Here is a 20,600-nt window from a genome sequence, read left to right as displayed (position 1 = left end):
TATTTTTATTATTTTTAATTTTTTTAGGGATACTACAACATCTTCTCCTACTAGGTTCTATGTTACTTTTAACATTTTATTAAATGTTTATAAATCCTTTACCTTTTAGAAATTGAACATATTAATATAAATCCAACATATTATGTTTACAAACTTTCTTACATTACTTCCATAGAATATTCTAGAATATTAGTAGTAGTATTCACATATATAGGTTGGGATTTATCTCATAATTATTTATGCATTTTATGTGTAATTAATTAAAAATTCTGGATGGTTTTTGCGCATGTGGGATTGGTGAGACATGGTATTAACCCATAGTATTATAATAATGCCTATTTACAAGTTAAGAACTCCATGGTAAAGTGACCATGAATCTTCATGGTTAAAATTTTTATTACATGTACTTTTAAAAGTATATATGATTAACTCATATATTAATTTTTGTAATTAACAATTAGAATAATTTACAATAAAGGTACAATTTAGTTATTTTATATGCTTCTTTCAATCTAGTAATGTGAGATGTATAATGAGATAAGTGATTTGACATTTATAGAAGTTTACATTTAAATTATATTGGTGTGCTAATAAGTGGATTGTAGAATTTAACCTCCATATAATATTTTATAATATTCTTAGTACTAATTACATATCAAAGGTTGAAATTTCTTTCAAAAATATTTATGCCCTTTTCATCAAATTGATTGAGTCTAGAATCTACAACCAAGTATATGAGATGTGTAGGTGTAATGTAAGAAAGTTTATAGAAAAAAAAAAAAAAAAAAACAGTTTTATATATTTAAATTAATATGTAAATTAAAATACATATAAATATAAAATGTAAAATTAAAATAATTCTACCGAACAAGAAAATAAAATTTAACCAACAAAAATTAATAAATGGGATAAATATAAAGTACGAAAACATTGGTCATAACAAAACCATGGCAAAAACTAATAGATTAAATAAATATAAAGTACAAAATCATTGACTATAAATAGACCATGGGTGATAACACTTCTCAAAAGTAGTGTTGAAAATAATGTAAGAAAGTTCATAGCAAAAAAGTAGTTTTCTATGTTTAAATTAATATGTAAATTAAAATACATATAAATATAAAATGTAGAATTAAAATAATTGTACCGAACAATAAAATAAAATTTAATCAACAAAAATTAATAAATGGGATAAATATAAAAAACGAAAACATTGGTCTTAACAAAACCAAGGCAAAAACTAATAGATTAAATAAATATAAAGTACAAAATCATCGACTATAAACAAACCATGGGTGATAACACTTCTCAAAAGTAGCGTTGAAAATATTGGTATCGGCAAAATATCGACGAGGGTCTAGAAAACATCTTATTAGCAATATCGGCGAAATATCTATAAAATATCGGCAAATATTAGCAAACATAAAAAATGCACAATATATTCATTTTTTCATATTTTTAAACATATAAAACAACAACAACATGAAATAAATACATTGCCACATAAATATGAAGAAAGCACTAATATATATGAAGTAAGGGATGTAAAAAAAATGATACATCAAAGGCGATACCAAATCCTGTTGATCCCTGATAATTGTCCAATCAATGACTCAAATGTGGAGAACCAATACAAAATAACATCACATATATAAAATTATTTCATCATCATGAGTTATATGTAGCAAAAGAAATAAAAATAGCAACTATCTATCTAAAATCAGTGCCCTCTCCCCCTTTTATGGGAAAGCATGATGGAATATTTTTCAGGCCTACCCCTAGTAGTAGAAGGCTCTGCCCCTGCAACTAATGTCAAATAATGATGGTTGGGTATGGAGTTGTGCTCTCCTATATCTATAGCAGATGGTTCTGATGTTGATGCTCCCATAGTCTCCTCCTCCTCCTCCTCCACTTCATCCTCCTCTTCCTCCTCCTCTTCATCCTCCTCCTCCTCCTTGTGTTGCTCCTCCCTTGAGTCCTCCTCCTCTTGTTCCCCCTGTTTTAATGGTTCCTCTGGCTCTAACCATGCAAGTGACTCCTCCAAGATGGTAACCTTAGAATCCACCCTCCACTCAGAAAATACATCAATATTGTCTAAGGAAATGGCATCTAGATCCATTAGCGTTTCTATTTGCTTCACTCAAAGTCAGATATTGAAATGCACATACACTAAATCATTGAGGTGTGAGAACCCCAACCTTTAAGAGTGCCAAAAAAGCTAATGATTCTTGACTCTTGACACTTGAGGGTCATAAACTAAAATTACAATAAATGTAATTGCTCAACTGAAGGCTAAAGCTCAAAGTTATACTTATTGTGCTTTTTGGAGTGTATTTTCTCAAATACACTCCAATTGTGTTCACACCCTAAAGAGATACATGTTTCACTCTCTTGAAAATTGCAACAAGAAATGTTAAAAATAGCATCTAGAAAATCCTAATTTAATTTTTGCTTGAATTAAATTAGGAATTAAATTGTAATTCTATTCTCATAGCAACTTGTAACAGTTAAGTAAGTTAAGTTGACTTAGTTGGCCTAGTACATTAGAGTTGGAAATCTATCTAGAGTCATGTAGAGTGATCCCTAAATTTTAGGGGCCCAGGTTGAGTTCTTATTGAGTTGTAATTATTTAATTTAATTTAACTGAGTTAAATGTTAAACTAGTTGTAACTGTTGGAGGAACTAGTGAGTGGTCAAGTGAATTAATTTGGATTTAATTCACATGCAGTGATAAATCAGATAATTGATAATCCACTCATAAATAACTAATGCATGTCAATTTAGAAGAAGACACAATTGAGATTAGACTTTAGGGACAATGTACTATGAGTTGTATAATTTTTTGAATTGTACAGATGGTGCATGCAATTAGTAGAAGGCCTATGATGGATTGCGTAATTGTACTACGGTATTTTCCCAATTAAAATATTGGCTAACTACCTTAGGGATTGCACAAGGAAGTAGGGGCTTAACATGAAGTAGATTTGGCTAAGTATTAGCTTGAGCAGGTTTGTGAAGGAGTGAGATAGTTTGTACTTGTGCAGAGATTGTTTGAGTTGAACAAGCATTGTCTTTTCTTCTCAAATCTCCTAGTTAATGCAATATAGATAGTTGGGGTTTTTAGTAGTCACTTTCCCCAGGAAAATATTGTGTTATGTGCGCTTGAAATTCTTCCTTTTCTGTTTGTGATTTCATCGATCAATTTTTGTTTCTGTTGATTAGTATTGTAGATTCAAGTCTTTTGTTTAAAAATATCACATAAGCGGTTTGAATCTTTAGTAAAAATCTACAGACTTAGGATTCTCATGGCCAATGTCTACAAATTTGGTGCCCTTTCACCATAACTTCACCACCAAATATCTACAACAAAATAAAGAAATAAAAAAGTCAAAAACTTAAAACATAATTAAACTTTCAGATAAAAGTTACATAATTGAATTTTAAAAATATAGAATTATAAATAGGTAAATTGCAATTCTAATGAGTGATGACTTGTCACTTACCTAGCATGAAGATGATCCTTTCCCTAATAGCATCATCAAAGCCAAATAGGTCAACACAATCCCAATAAAATTTATCTTGTGATTTATTTTTCTACGAAGCTCAAAATAATGTACCATTTTCTGAATATGGGAATGGATCCCTTCCATCACCTCACCATAAAAATCAAAGGTGCATTTGTATGAAAATGCAAGGTTGAGGAAGAGTGTTGTTGCATGAATAGGTCGATGAAGAATCCCTGTCCACCAACTACCAATAACATCCCATAACATCTTATGTCTATCAAGCCCAACATAACCCTTGTTTTCATAATAAGAACAAATGGCCTCCTAGGACCTAACCATGCCCTCATACAAATAAGCCATTGCAGACTTGTCCCCATATACCAATCTTATAACCTTTACTATAGGTTCACTAACTAAGAAAATGTGCATGATGCTAAAATGTGTCAATGTGCACCATTTTTGCAATGGCTCACTCGTCATGTCTCTTGTTGTATCTACAATCACGCCACTCATGAGAAACCAACATTTGATTCAAGTCAAACTCGAATCGAAGAAAAGACTGTGTTGAAAATGCAACAAGAAATTCCTAATATTTTTTTTTCCTTGAACTAAATTAGGAATAAAATTGTAATTCCACATCTCATGACAACTTGTAATAGTTAAATAAGTTAGTTTGACTTAGTTGGATTAGTTAATTCGAGTTAAGGGTCTAACTAGAGTCATGTAGAGTGTCTACTACAATTAGGAGCACTAGTTGAGTTTATTTTGAGCTGTAATTATATAAACAATCTAACTAATTTAAATTTAGTTAACCTAGTTCCAACTGATGGAGGAATTAGTGGGAGCTCTAGTTGTGGGGTTTACCTGCGGTAGTGGGGTGTTGCCTGTAATAGTGGGTTGTTGCCTGCAATAGGGGGGTGTTTCCTGTAGTACAATGGGGTGCTATCTGAAGTGTAGTGTGGTGTTGTTTGTAGTCGAGTGTGATGCTATCTGCAGTGATCAACCAATAAACTGAAGATTCACTCATACTTAACTCATGCATGTCATATCAGAGAAATATCCACTGAGATTGAAGTTTAGGGACAATGTACTATCAATTTCAAAATTATCTAAATTAAACCGATAGTGCATGCAATCAACAAAAGGCCTATGAGGATTGAACTATTCATAATTGAGGAGTTTCCTAATTAAATAGAGGTCAATTCCTTGAGGAACAACGCAAGGAAATAGGGACTTGGGCAAGAAAGAATTTGGCTAAGTATAGGCTTTAGATTGTCTAAGAAGTAGTGAGATAGATAGATATAGTGCAGAGGTTGCTTGGGCTTGAGAAAAAACATTGTAATATTATCATATTTTATTGTTAATGCAATATACAAATAAAAGGGGTTTTTAGCTATGGATTTCCCCATAAAACCATTGTGTTATGTGTGATTGAATTCTTTCTCTTATATGCTTTGTGATTTCATTGATCATTTATTGTTTTTGTTGATGAGTAGAGTATATTCAAGTTAATTGTTCTAGCATATTACAATTTTCAGTTTGAATCTACAAGGAATTTCTACATGGTATTGGACTTGAAGTCACTATAAAAGAGGAGAATATGATTTTGTCTTTTGTAGGAGAAATCGAATTTGCAGTATCAGTCTTTAGAGCCAACAAGATTTCATTCTATGGATTGAGACTCGAATATGCCCTTGAGGGTAGTTCGAACTATATTTCTTGGAAGGACAGGATGGAGGCAGTGTTGGAAGACAACAGGCTTAAGGAATTCATAGACAAAGATATTCCTAAGTGATTTGATGCTCAACATCTAGCAGAGTGGACAAAATGTGTGGCAACAGAGAGAAGGATTATCCTAGAAGGAATTCGAGATCATATTTTCTCAAACCTCCATAGCAAGGAGAATCCATTTACAATGTGGAAGGCCTTCACTGACCTGTTTCAAAACAGTAGTGACCACATGAATCTGGCACTGAAGGACAAGCTCAGAGAAATTAATATGGAGAAGGGCGACACAATGCTGAAGTACTTGACCAAGTTCAACCAATTCTGGGATGATCTTGGAGGTGTCAGTGTGACAGTTGTTGAAGATGATCTGGTGAGCCTAGCACTTCTAGGCCTTCCCAAGAGCTGGCACAACTACCAGGACTCACTTAATGTGAGGGAGAAGCTGCCAAAGTGGGATTGTTTGTGATCTGACTTAGTACAAGAAGAGATTCAACACAACACCAGAGATAGATCCTCATCCAAGCATGATGATGAGGAGAATTGTGCCTTAGTTGGAAAGATGAAGAAAGGGAAGGGGAAGTCATCCCATTCCAAATCAGATTCCAGTTAGGGTGTCTACCTCTAGAAATTAATTGGAGGAAGGAAGATGCTACTTCAGATGAAGTAGTGAGGATATTATTTACAGACAGCTTGTGGGTTCACTCATGTATTTGGTAAACATGCGACAAGACATATGTTTTGCAATTAACCATCTTAGTCAAGCAATGGTTAAGCTAACCAAATTCTATTGGAAGGCAACTAATCATGTGTTGAGATACCTCAGAGGAACCACTCTCAGGGAGTGAAGCTTCAAGGCTTCACAGATGCATATTTTGTTGGGATTCCATCCGATAGAAAGAGCACATCAGGGGAAATCTTTAGTATTAGGTCAGCAACAGTGTCTTGGTACAACACGAAGCAGAGATCAGTTGCACTCAGTTTAGCAAAAGCAAAGTACATGGCTACTTGTCAAGCAACTTGTGAGGCTATCTGTATGAGGAAGATCCTTGTTGGCTTATTTGGTTTGCACATGGATCCTAGGGTGATTTATTGTGGCAATCAGAGTTCTATCAAACTCTCTAAGAATACAATTTTTCATGATTGGTCAAAGCATATCGAAATCTGGTATCACCATCTACGAGATTGTGTGGAGAGGAGAATCATGTTGTTGGAATACATTCCTATAGAGGAGTGGGATGCATATATTTTGACAAAGACATTTTCAAGATGAAAAATTGAGTTTCACATATGTAGGATCGGGGTAGGAGATAATCTATTTCTTGTTGAGAGGGAGTGTTGAAATTACAACAAGAAAATCAAATTAGGAATGAAATTGTAATTCCACATCTCATGACAACTTGTAATAGTTAACTAAGTTAGTTTTATTTAGTTGGCTCAGTTAATTCGAGTTGAGGGTCTAACTAGAGTCATGTAGAGTGTATCCTACAATTAGGAGCACTAGTTGAGTTTATTTTGAGTTGTAATTATTTAATTCAGTCTAACTAAGTTAAAATCAGTTAAAATAGTTCCAACTGATGGAGGAATTAGTGGGAGGTCTAGTATTGGGGTGCTACACATGGTAGTGGGGTGTTGCATGTATTAGTGGGGTGTTGCCTGTAGTAGTGGGGTGTTTCCTATAGTAGTGAGGTGTTTCCTGTAATACAATTGGGTGCTTCCTAAAGTTTAATGTGGTATTTCCTGGAGTACAGTGTGGTGTTTCTTGCAGTCAAGTGTGGTGCTTCCTGTAGTGATCAACGAATAAACTGAAGATTCACTCATAATTAACTCATGCATGTTAGATCATAGAAAGACCTAGTTGAGATTGGAGTTTAGGGACAGTGTACTATTAGTTGTAAAATCATCTAAATTAAATTGATGGTGCATGCAATCAGAAAAATGCTTATGAGGATTGTGCAATTCATAATTTAGGAATTTCCTAATTAAATAGTGGCTAATTCCTTGAGGAACAACACAAGGAAATATGGACTTGGGCAAGCAAGAATTTGGCTAAGTATTGGCTTGAGCTTGTCTAGGAAGCAGTGAGATAGATAGAGATAGTGCAGAGGTTGCTCGGGCTTGAGAAAAGCATTGTAATCTTCTCATATTTTCTAATTAATGCAATATATAGATAACAGGGGTTTTTAGCTTTGGCTTTCCCCATAAAATCATTGTGTTATGTGTGATTGAATTATTTCTCTTATATGCTTCATGATTTCATCGATTGTGTATCATTTTCATTAATGAGTAGAGTATATTCAAATCAATTGTTTTATCATATTACAATTTGTAGTTTGAATCTACAAGGAATTTCTACACACTGAAGGGTAATAAAGTTGGTGGAAAAATGTGTGATTGCAGGACGCCACAACTCCTTGTTTCTATTGTATCTCCTCATGAGGCTAAGTAAAAAAGCATGGTTATGTATAAACTTGGGGATGCTCCTAGCCATATCAATCACCTCCTTGATGAAGGATAGTTTCTCCATATCCTCAAGCAACATATCGATACAATGTGTTGAACACTAAGTTCAGAAAAATGCGTTGTGCCTCTCCATAAGCATCATGCCAACAGATGCATAATTACCTACATTATTTGTTATGACTTGCACCACATTCTACACACCAATCCCCCAAATGAATCCATCTAACAACTCACATATCATTGCTACATCTTTTATATGTGTTGATGCATCCATTGATTTAATAAACATGGTACCTTTAGGAAAATGTACCAAGAAATTTAGAAGGGTCCTACTCTTCCTATATTTACAACCATCAAACATCATTGTGCATCTAGACAGTTCCCATGTTTGTTTCAACTCTACCAATATAGAGTTGATATCTTGCTTTTATGCTTGAAGCATTTGCCCCCACAACTCCTCATATGTAGCACTTTTGTACCCTGGGCCCACAACAACAACAACATCACACATTGGCTACCAAAATGGATTGGTTTTGGTGATGTTGAGAGGTAAGTCCCTACATAAAATACACCTCCCCATAACTCTATCTGCTTGTTGCTTCTCCCTTTTTTTAACAACTGATTTTATGGAAGGTTTCACTCCATGTCCTATTCGTGGAACAAAAAATGAGACCTCCCACTCCTAATAACATTAGCACTAGCAGGTGATGGTATGGAGCCCCTATAACTGCCCTCAGTCTCAAAATCTGAAGAAGATATCCCGAAAGATCTACCTTAATGTTCAACCTTGTTTCTTTCTGCCTCTTCCTTCTTTCTGTCTTTTTTGTCGAATGCTTTAAGAGATTTTTGTATAAGCTCCACACTAGTAATCATAAAAATCCCAACATCATGTCCAAAGAGTCTAGCTAAATGGTATTTCAATCACGTAACCCCTCCTAACATCTTGGTCCCACACAATTTGCATGATAGATATGCTCGATTTGTCCCACCATCAAGCTCTCCATACTCCCAAAATGGTTCCAAGGCTTTTGGCATATTTGTAGTGAACTAATTCAAACCTAAGGCACCAAAAAAACAAAAAATTGGCATTAAACACCCATACACAAAAAATAGTAAGTAATAACCACCTCATTTAAAAAAAAATAAAAAAAATGCTACATTATTTGCAATGTGAATGAAAAATAGGAATAAGAGGGTGCATAAGGAAGTTAAAAAAAGAAATGAAGCTTGTTGTCCAAATATGGAGAAAACCCTTGCATTGGCTCATGGGCATGAAAATCATAGAAAATGTAGAAAAAACAAAGAAGCAAAATGCTGGTAGGAAAAGAGGTAAGCAATCATAACCTTAAATATACGAAAAAAATTATTAACATAGGGGTTTTTAAGAACATACATGTTAATGGAAGAAATGAAGTTTGTCTCACTATTCTTCAATCTTTGATCCACAAAAAAATCATAGTTGGTGGTGATAATGGTTGTTTGATCCTCAATCCATCATTGACAACCACCACAAAGATCTTCCCCTTCCTTCTCTAAGACTCACAAACCAAAATGAGCAAATGAAATGAGAAAAATTTCTTTTTATAGCCGCGAACCCAGCATGCCCAACGGTTATTTGGGTCGTCACGCGATATTTCCTTGCCTGATATTTTTAGGAAAGGAGATATCATGATATTTCGCTTGCCAAAAATATTATGATATTTCCAAACATTGTCGATATTTCGGCGATATTATCAACACTCCTCAAAAGCTACTTTAACACAATCAAATCCAATGACTAGAAATGAATGGTTTAATAAGTTATAGACTCAAGTGATATTTATACATAATATTTAATATAATAGAAATTAAAAAATTCATAATTTATTGATAATTTTAAAATCAATTAAGATTAACAAAAAAATAATTTGGAGTATTAAATTTGACCATCAAAATGTAACATAGTAATAAATTCATTATATGTGTTTTATTGAAATAATTAATATAAAATATAACTACATAATAATAATTTAATAAATGCAAATGTAAATCCTTTGTATATGGGATACCCATTAAAACACTTTAACAATAACTATATTAAATAATATCACAAGTGAAATTTTAAAATTATAAGTAAATAATTAAAGAATAAATACTAATTTTTAAATGGATTAATAATTAAATGTTATGACATTTTTTATCAAAATTATGAATTAACTTTGGGTAGTGTAGAAATGGTTATTTTTGAATCAAAGTTTTGGTCAATTTTATTTAAAATCCGGCACAATTTTTAAAAAATCATATGTTTAAGTTGTTTAATTTGCAAAGATCTTTTTCACAGTGCATAATCCATTTATGCATTCAAAAGTGTATTTTAAACAACAAGAAATCACAATCTTGCTAGAAATTGTATTTCTTGATTAAAAAATCATTTCATCTATTAGTTAAACTACCCTAAACTAAGTTTAAGATAATAAATATTTTTTATTAATTTACGTTTAAATTTCAACAATTAAAAATAATAATTTAAATAAATAATAATAAATAAATTTTTATTATATTCTTTCCAAAAATTTCAATATAAATTACTATTGATGATGATGATTAACGCCCACTAAGATCGATATAGTCTATCAGACATTAAGCAAGAAGCGGTTAATTGGGATTATTTAAAATTTTATTTCTATCATAAAAAAGGAGGGAAATAAGTGTTATGAGGTCATCGTAGTTTTGTTGACTGAACAAGTTGAGGAGGTTGGTAGTGGGAAAAATGTTTTGGAAATGAGAGTGGATGTGAGTAAGGGCCGAAAAATCCAAAATAAAGTGTTTTTCATCTTCGACTCTCTTAGTATCGCAAAGGAGGCATATTTTCTCGTCCCAAGGTATCTTGGGAATAGACCAATGTCCAGTTTCACTCTCGAGATCATGAGAATTAGTTCTAATCCTTGAAGTATTCATTCTCTTCTTAGTACTAGTTAGGACAGAAAGGTAATTCTGGTTAGCAAGCATGGGGTTGATAACCTCCTTATAGTATCTTAACTTTCTTTTCCCCTCTAAATCCTTATCACTCCACAACTTATCCTTAAATTTGGAAGTAATGATGTTTTCAATATTATCCTGATAAAATAAAATACAAAATTAATGATTATATTGATAATTATTATTATAATTAATTATAATTATAATTAAACCAACGTAGATTAATCTTAACTCTCAATCTACCGAGCTCCAAGAGGGATCAAATCTCTTGAGATACAAACCTCTTTTAAAGTGAAAATAGATTTGATCCCTCTGGGGGCTTGGTAGATTCGAAGTTAAGACAGATCTAGACTAATTAATTAAAAAAAAATCATTTGAGCATGTGTCATATGAACATAAGTTATGGTTTTTGGGCATATGGTATTAGTAACACATGGTATGGGCCCATGGTACTGTAACAAAGCTTCAACGATCTTCATGTTAAAGGGGTGAATCTCAATGGTAGAATCTCATTAAATCATTTTTTAAATGTATATAGTTTTTACTCATATATTAATTAATTATTTTTTTGTAAGCTTGGTAGGATCTTTCTTTTTCATTAGAAATAAAATAGGGCAAGTTACATCCATATCCATATGGTTAGGTAGTCTCAACCTACCCAGAGGGAGACCAGATTTGTTGGCCACCTAACGGAATGATAAGTCATCTAATAACAAAATGTGATAAGTCTAATCATCCATGCCAAGTAAGTCTTATTGTCTTTGTACTACCTAGAATCTAAATATGTGTAAACATAACTATAAACATATTGAACATTATAAGATTGTTGCATACAATAAAATGAAATACAAAGGGACAAACACCAAACTAATAATCTTCAGCAGATTCGACAGGAGCAGGGTACTTTGCATTGGAGCCAGGGAGATCTATTTGAGGGATGCATGGTATGTTTTGCTCAATACGGTTGAGACGCCCATTCTTATTTTGTAACTAAAACTGAATTTTCTGAAATTCCTTTCTATAATTAGGAAACCCATGAGTGGTCACGACCCCACCATATGGAATCTGATCTAATGCGTTGGCAAGGAGGCTCTTCATCAACCAATACAAGTGCAATGTTTTCTTGAAATGAGTTTCCATGGCTCTGGTATGACCAAGATCATGCACTAATGTTTTCCAGTCATCGAAATCGATGTCTACAATCCTTGCTTTCTGAATAAGCTCTTCTTCCCATTCTTCGATCAGCTGACGAACTTGGGTTGAGGTGCACTCATGATACATTGTTGTCTCTTCATTGATGATGCTTGAAACTGAATTTTGGCTCCGATATCTACCCCAAGAGGAGCTTGGCTGGTTACCCCCAGGGATTCCTTGGAGTTTTTCCTTTCGTCGGGCAAGCACTGGGCATCCTTGCCCTCTCTAGAGGTGGAACAACCCATGAGAATTCAGTACCTGCAAATACTTTGACTAACAAATAGAGACCCCCGTAAACCACCCGGATGGGAGCTTTAACCCAGAAACCCAAAGCTTTGAGGGGTCACCATAGAGCTGAGGACCTGCTAGAGGAAACATATGAGAGGCTAGAAATGAAACCAAGCCCCAATTCAATCGCCTAACAGAAATAAACAACTGAAAATAAAGAAACCACTTGAATTGAACATGTGGGTGCTTCCTTTCGAGGAACCAGAAGATGAAATTGTAAGCTCAACCATCGTCATACCAAAGCCTTGGAGGTTCTGACTCAAAACTATTGACATTCATACAAGAAAAGAGGCCCCTGAGGCGATGATAGAGAAAAACAAACACATGGATGTGGCAAGAGAACCATAACTAGTATAATCCGATATGAGAGAGTATGATACTGAACACCATAGACACAGGAAGACAAGAAACAAAATAAATCGCTCGCACTTTTGTATCCTCCACATAGAAATCCACATATTCCACCTTCCGCAATGACCAAGTTGAATCATAACCTTTCAACCCAAAGGCCAACAAACATATATAACAAATCATAGTGGCACAGATAGAGGAACTGTAAACATACCCGTAAACAAGAGCTTGAAATAGTTGCGACTGAACCCGCACCCAGGGAAAACACATCGGCAGAGCCTTATCCAAGCTACCTTTCTGTGCAGACCAAAGTCGAGGGAAATAGAGTTCACTATCAAGAAAATTACCAAACTTACTATGGAAAACACTGGTTATCCCATCCACACTTATGCACCTACTGCCTTTGAGTATGTCATTAACTCCTTGCATGCAAAGAGCCATTGCTCCATTTGCTTCATGCATGTGGAGGGTGGCGAGGAGGCAAATTTGGATTATCATCCTCATTCATATGCAGGTCTTATTACTACCTGCTCATACCCGATTGGGGAATATATTAATTATTTTTATAATAAATAATAATAATAATATTTGAAGAGCCGAGGGTTAGCTCAATTGGTTGAGTCCATGTCTTTAAAGCACCTTTGCTATTAAAAGGTCATGAGTTCAATTATCTTGAGACTCTTGGGACCAAGCTCTATTGATGATGTAACATACCCCCTACTATCACTAACCCCAACTAAGGGTAGAAGGAGGCAATTTCTAAGTTTACCCAACCTCCAAAGTCCAGTTATGGAAATGGGATCCAATTTTTTTGACGTTTTTAAAGATTCTCAAAACTTAAAATGGATGTCATTATCACATCTATCCCATCAAGACCTTTCTAATGATATAAATTTTTTCTATCTGACTCATGGATCAAATTAAATGGCTAGTTTAACTTCTTTCCAATCATATAGTGTCACGTCATGTGATCTACAATGTAGCACCCATGTGGTTATCTCAGTCATGCACCATGTGATACCACAGGGCAGTTATCGACCTACTAATACTAGGTCATGCATTAACCCTTCTACAGCTCATGTGGTTTAAACTGTATATATATATATATATATATATATATATATATATATATATTGTGTTTTTTTTCCATAGTGCTAGAATCTACACACACAGCTAATCCAACAACACCTGATCAGGAGAGTGGGCCCGACTCTCTGATTAGGACTATGGAAAGATCAAATATTACATGAAGTTCAGGAAATCAAAATTGCATTAATGAATAGAGGAATAAAATAAAGTCTGTTGTTACACCTCTTAGATCCAGTGTCCACATTTCTTCCTCGATAACCACTACTTATACATTGTATCATTACAGAAATAGTATTAACAAACTCAGAAATTATGGTAGCTTTGTCTCCTCGTAAATATACTGTATAGTTAAAATGGAAACAGAATGTAAAAGATAGAAATTGTATCAATCCATCATCTCCTCATTGGTTGAACATGATTGCAACCCTTGTCTGGGAATAACACTGCGAGCTCATTAACAACCTTTGCATTAATTCATATCCTGCTCGTCATCATTACCTCTATTCTGTAAAAGAACTTTAATCAGTATGTAGCATAGGTAGTGTTTCCCTAAGACTACGTTTCATTAATCAATATTTCAAAAAGACATGCCAAATTAATATACCTTCATTATTTTGAGACATAAATTAACCTCGCAAAACTATGGAATGGGTAAGGTGAAATCGATAAAAGTAGATAAAAATGAGCAAATATATCAACCAACAGGTACTTCAACAACTCCTATTGTAGGTACTTCTATTGCAGTATTTATACCAGTGGAAACACAGTCCATAGACTCAGCAACTGATTTAGCTAAAACATTGGGATATTTGTCCATAAAATATCAAGAAATTGAAAAGTTGAAGGCTCAACTCAACAATCTCCAAGAGCAGAAGTTAAAAATTGATAATGTTTACTTAGTAGAGCTTTAGAAAACTCATAGATTAACTCAGAGAATAGAGACTCTAGAAAACGAGTCTGTTATTTCTCAAACCATTGCACAGGCCAAAGAAACGATATGGCTAGATATTAATGAGTATATGACTAATTTGTGGCCTTCCATTGAAATTATTTTTGAGCAAGAGGAACTATTGGAAAAATCAAAGGAAGTAATTACAGAAGTAAAGAAAGACCTAGGTTAAAAATCACGAGAGGGAACAACATTAATTAGAATTCTGAATTCAAAGACAAGGAAAGAGATGGAAGAATATGAAATTGAGGACAAAACTGAAACTATTTTGGAAGTGAGAAGGATTCTCACTAAGAGGACTCTAATGTTGTAGCTAGAAATGCCATAATATTGAACCTAGTATTCAGAAGTTCCACAAAAAGTTTAATATTCTACATCAAAAATGACTTCCAGGTTTAAGAGGAATGGGAGACAGTTTGGTTCCCCTCGAATAATATCAGTGCAAGCTACATGCTATAGCTACAAACAAATCCAGATTTGCTAAGATTAAGGGGAATATTATAGGAAAAGCTTTTATTGAAGGTTTGAGTTTTGATTTATTGATTAAACATGAAATCAAACATTTTTTTGTTTTCAAACCCACTTTTCATAAATATAGTGAAGTCGATGAAACATATAGAAAGTTAATCAAATATTCCATTCCAAATGAAGAAATATGGGAAAATATTTGCCATCTCATTGATTGAACAGACAATAGTTTCGCAGCAGCAGACAACAGTTTGTTAGCAACAAGATGCAGGTTTTTAGGAACAAAAGGATAGATGATTATCAAGAACAACAACCTTTTTAGCCCGGTCATCACTAGAAGCCTCAAATCTTGTGCCAAGATGCATAAGCATTTTTATTTTCTTGTTTTGTAGTTCTATGTTTGTAAACAGTTTTTAAATATTTGTAAATAAATCTTGATATTTAAATCAAGATATTTTCAAAAAAGTTGTATAAATACTTTGTAGATCAAAGTATAAAGGGTTTAATCATTATGATAAACTCTTGAGAAGACTTATAAATCTTCTGAAGTTATTTTCTTAGAGTAATAGAAGGATTCTTTTTGAAACACTTTGTGTCCCTGTGAGTATTTCTATGTTTTTAATATTTTCATTTTGTTTAAATTTGCATATGTTTGAAATTAATGGGAATTTTGGGTAAGATAAGATTGAATCTCAATCTATCTAAAAGCCCCCACGAAATTATAATCAATTACAAAGATTAGTTAATTAGACTTTTTGTTTTAATTAACTCCTCTACATATTTTAATTGTCACTTCCATTTAAGCTTTAAATATATTTTGTTTGGTTGTAAAAATATTTTACACGCATCATCTGTATATAACTAGTTAAATACTCTCTTTGAAGATTTAATGAATCATATATTTTCTAAAGTACAAATTTACACATCTTTTCAAAGCTAAATTCAGTTAAAGGTGAAGTGTGAGTCCTTCAAAGATACTGCACATGTTTAACAGTTTAGAAGTTTGGTCTTTCAAAAATCCAAAACAAACAAAACATTTTAGATGCACTACAGAGGTACAACAGGGCCGATTTTGTAGGATCTTGGAATTTCGATTTTAATCGGACAGTTAAAACCACTACATCGCTTAAGAAAGACAGAGACCATTGAAAAGTCTATTCAGGGAATTTGTTGGAAACAACCATTCGGCTTATTCAAAGTCTCTTTGAATTGGATTTAGATTTATTTTCTCAGATTTGCTAAGATTAGGCCAAGATTATCCATTGGATATTAATGTATTGTTTGGCTTTCCTTTTATGTCATTTTTGGTTGAGAAATTGTGATAAATTGTTATTCTTTCGAATGTATAAATACCCATTTCCGTTTATATAGTAGGGGATTCGAATCCGAGAGAAAAGATGCAGAGTAATGCTTGGGCTTACAACCTATTTGTAAGGAGGGAGTTTGTCATTCATTTACACTATTGTAGTGAGAGTCAATCCATCTTTGCAAGCAAGGAATCAAGTTTAGAGGTAGCAGAGGACTTGCACTACTATAACTCTCTATTGTTTTATGTTACTTTATTCATCTTTATAATAATATTTATTGCGGTAATTGGTTGCATAGTACTACTGCTATCTTTGTTATTGGAATTAAATGCTTCAATTTTCAGATATCGTTTATGCTGTATGAGTATGTATGTATCTTTTCAGCACTACTCTTTATTGATTACCGAAATTCTTTTTTAAAATCTGGTCAAGCTATCTTACAAGGTTAATCAGAAATGAGATTCAAAACTAGAACTTGTATAAGGTAGACCTTTATCTCCTTGAGCTACTAGCTATCTAATAGTTTAATCTTATAAATTTCCTTCTTTATGTCATGTATTTTAACTATTTCATTATTGTGGCATGAAACTTTGGGTCTTTATGCATATGTTTTATTAAGAATTGGAAATGTTTGCAGTTGGATGTCTTTTAACCATTTAATGGGAATTTATTTGTATACATTCGTTTGAACAAGGATTAGGTCTTGGAACTATTTCCCCGATTTATTTCCTTTATCATTTTCCAATTTAAAATACTTTTGTTTATTTTACTATCCTTTTAGCTTGCTCTTGATTGAGAGAAGGACTAATCCTTCCTTCAATCAAGAAAACTCTAGTATTAGATGCATCTTATATTATACTTTGCATGTATTTCTACTTTCCGCATCCTAGAAGTCCACTCATATAGGGGCAATCTTTAGAGTGGCTAGGTTGAGCCCCAGATCAACTTATGGATCACTTTCTTGCCCGATCAGGAAGAGGGATGATCTGATGTCTCTTCTCTATTGGTATATGAAAGTCATATTTTAAGCTAATAGAGATAGAGAGAGGGTAATTGGACCCAATTGAACCAATCAGAATCACCATTTCCAACAGAAAAGGAGCTATTTTAAGTTCCCTATCGGGTGGACTCCCTTAAAATGTTGAAAGGTTATTTTTTTTTAATCAAAATTTTTGCCGCTAGAAGGAGTGTCTATTTAAATTGTTTGCTAAGGTTTATTACAAAATTTTAAACCTTGAATTATGGGTTCCTCTAAAAAAACTCCTTGGAGATGCTTTACTGTATCACAATCAAAGATAAAGTTTAATGATAATTCTTCTGCCTTTAATCACCTTTTTAAGTTCATTTCAAATTCTAAAAAATTTAATATTGATGAGGTTCATCTTGGTAGGGTTTTCACAAATACTTTGATAGGTCAAACAAAAGACTGGTGTATTTCACTTCCAACTGCCTCAATACATAGCTGGGATGAATTTGAAAATATGTTCCTTTATCCTTTTCAACAATATAACTACAAAAAGGTTTGTAAGTAGCTAGTAGAATTGCATAGGACAAAAGGTGAGTATTTGTGAGAATGTTTTCTAGTACCTTATTTGTGCTCTCAACTTGACCATTTGCCTAAGGATGATATGGAGATGTCACCCTAGTTTGATTCCATATTTTCTCATAAGCGTTGCTATTAAATGTAATGTAAATTGTGCCCCTCCATTTGAAACTATTTCTCTAGGAGCCCCATACCAAGCGAGAATTTATTCAAATAAAAAGTCTGAGACAACTTGTTCAATGGCCTTTGTGATAGCTTTGGCTTCCACCCATTTTGTCACGTAATCTGTGTAGACAAGAATATGGACTTTCTGATGAGAAGGAGGATTAAATAGTCTGAAAAAGTCGATAACCCACTTTTAAAAGGGATAAAGGAGTAATTGTGGTTGTAGTGCCATTTCATTTGATCGACGAGGCTAACCCGTCCATTGGTAGTTGTCGCACCCCTGGACATACTTCTTATCATCACTGAAAATAGAGGGCCAATAGTATCCCATCTACAACCCCTTATGACCAGTTCAATTGAGTGAAAAATTCTCTCCACAAGGGTTGTCATGGGTAGCTTTCAGAATATCATGAATCTCGTCCTCCCCTACACAATGCTGAATTTTCTGATCTGGTACTGTGTAGAAGATATATCCCTCTATCCATTTATAGTAGGCAATTTTTTGGATGATTCTTCATTTTTCCCTGTACGACAAATGATGAGGTACCTTACATGTAGTAAGATAGTTAGAAATATCTCCCTACCAAGGGGTGTCAACAGAGATTGTAAAAAGATGCTTGTCAGGAAAACTATCCTCTATAGGTGTATCTTCATCATTAATATTCAACCTAGACAAAAAATCTGCTACCACATTTTCTTTTCCTGGTTTATCTACAATAGTAATAGCAAATTCTTGTATCAATAACAACCATCTTGTAACTCGACAATGAGTTATTTATTTTTTCATTAGATACCTGATGGTTGAATAGTCTGTGTGCACGAAAGTGGGGTACTCTATAATATAATGCCAAAATTTATTAACAGTGTAAATGACTACCAAAAATTCTTTTTACGTTACTGTATAAATGATTTCAGCAGCATTCTTATTGACATAGTAAATCACATATGGCTTCTTGTCCTCTTGTTGTCCCAAAACTGCCCCTACTGTTGTATGAGAAGCATCCGTGGAGATATGAAATGGGAGTTTCCAGTCAGGGCCGCATAATATTGGAGCTTTACAAACTAGTTTCTTGATTTTTGAAAAAGTCGTTCACATGCATCATTCCACACAAATTCTGCATCTTTAGGTAGTAATTAGAAAAGTGGAAATGTTATTTTAGAAAAAAAATCTATAAAGCCTCAATAATACCCAACATAACCAATAAAGCTACATACCACCTTTGGTGTCTTTAGTGTAGGAAAATTTAAGATTACCTCAACCTTAGCAAGATCAACCTGTATTAGTGCAACTGAAAGTAAATGCTGCATAACTATCTCGTCTTCCATCACCATATGATATTTTACTATTATAAGAGAAACATGAGTCTGTTTACATCATATAAGTACCTTTTCTAAATTCTCCAGACCTTCTTTGAAAGAATCTCCATATGGGGTAAAATCATCCATATAAATTTCAACACTGTTACTAACTAGATTAGAAAGAATTCCCAATATCACCCATTGGAACGTAGCAGGTGCATTACGGGGGCTAAAAGGAAGGTCTCAGTATGAAAATTTCCCCAAGGGAAAGTAAAAGTAGTTTTATCCTGATCCTAAGGATATATCTGGATCTGGTTATATCCACTAAATCCATCCAAAAAGGAGAATAACTTCTTCCCGGCTAGTCTGTCGAGGACCTGATCAATAAAAGGTAAGGGAAAGTGATCTTTGTGGGTTACTTTATTCAATTCCCTATAATCAACATAGATCATCCACTTGTCATTTTTCTTTGGAACAATGACTAATGGGAATACCCATTGACTGTCTGAAATTGGATAAATAAACCCAACATCCAATAGCTTCTGCAATTCTTCCTTGACAATGTTATTCAAAGCAGGATTCATCCTTCTTTGTTGTTGTCGAATATGTCGACATTCTTCTCTTATATATATATATATATATATATATATATATATATATATATATATATATATATATATATATATATATATATATATATATATATATATATGATGGGTACATAGATCAGCAGGGATCCCTTTCATATTTGTATATTCCCAAGCAAAGGTTTCCTTCTCATCCTGAAGAACTTTCAACAATTATTCAGTCTGGGAAGGTGAAAAATTAGTATTAGCATTCAGTGTTTTCCCTCAATCGATTTCTACTAGAATACTATTATGGGGTCAATGACAGGAACATTTTCAATTTCTATTTTTGGTTCAATAGTTTCCTGAGTAGTGCAACTCATAATAGACTCTAATAGTTTTCGGGTCGAACCAAAAACGGAATTGGGACTACTAATAAATGTGCTAATAGCATCATCTTCCGTTTCATCCTTAATACAGAGAGATTCACCAAAGGTAATAATTAGTATAACATCTTCATTTCCAAGCTTAGAATCATCCGTGGGTGGAGAATTTTGTTTTAAAGTAAATCATGGTTTGACCGATGGACTTGGTTCTGCAGGTGGGTAAATAACAACGTTCTTTGTGATTTCTCCATTGGATATTCCCATATTTCCCAATCGACACCCAATGTAAGCATCTACGGCAACGAGCCAAGGCCTACCTAGAATCAAAGGATGCCCCCTGGCT

Source organism: Pinus tabuliformis, chromosome 1_2, assembly GCF_031772625.1.
Source record: "Pinus tabuliformis cultivar Carrire ecotype Pingquan chromosome 1_2, CPIR1, whole genome shotgun sequence".
NCBI lineage: Eukaryota > Viridiplantae > Streptophyta > Pinopsida > Pinales > Pinaceae > Pinus > Pinus tabuliformis.
Note: the sequence above shows the minus strand (reverse complement) of the source record.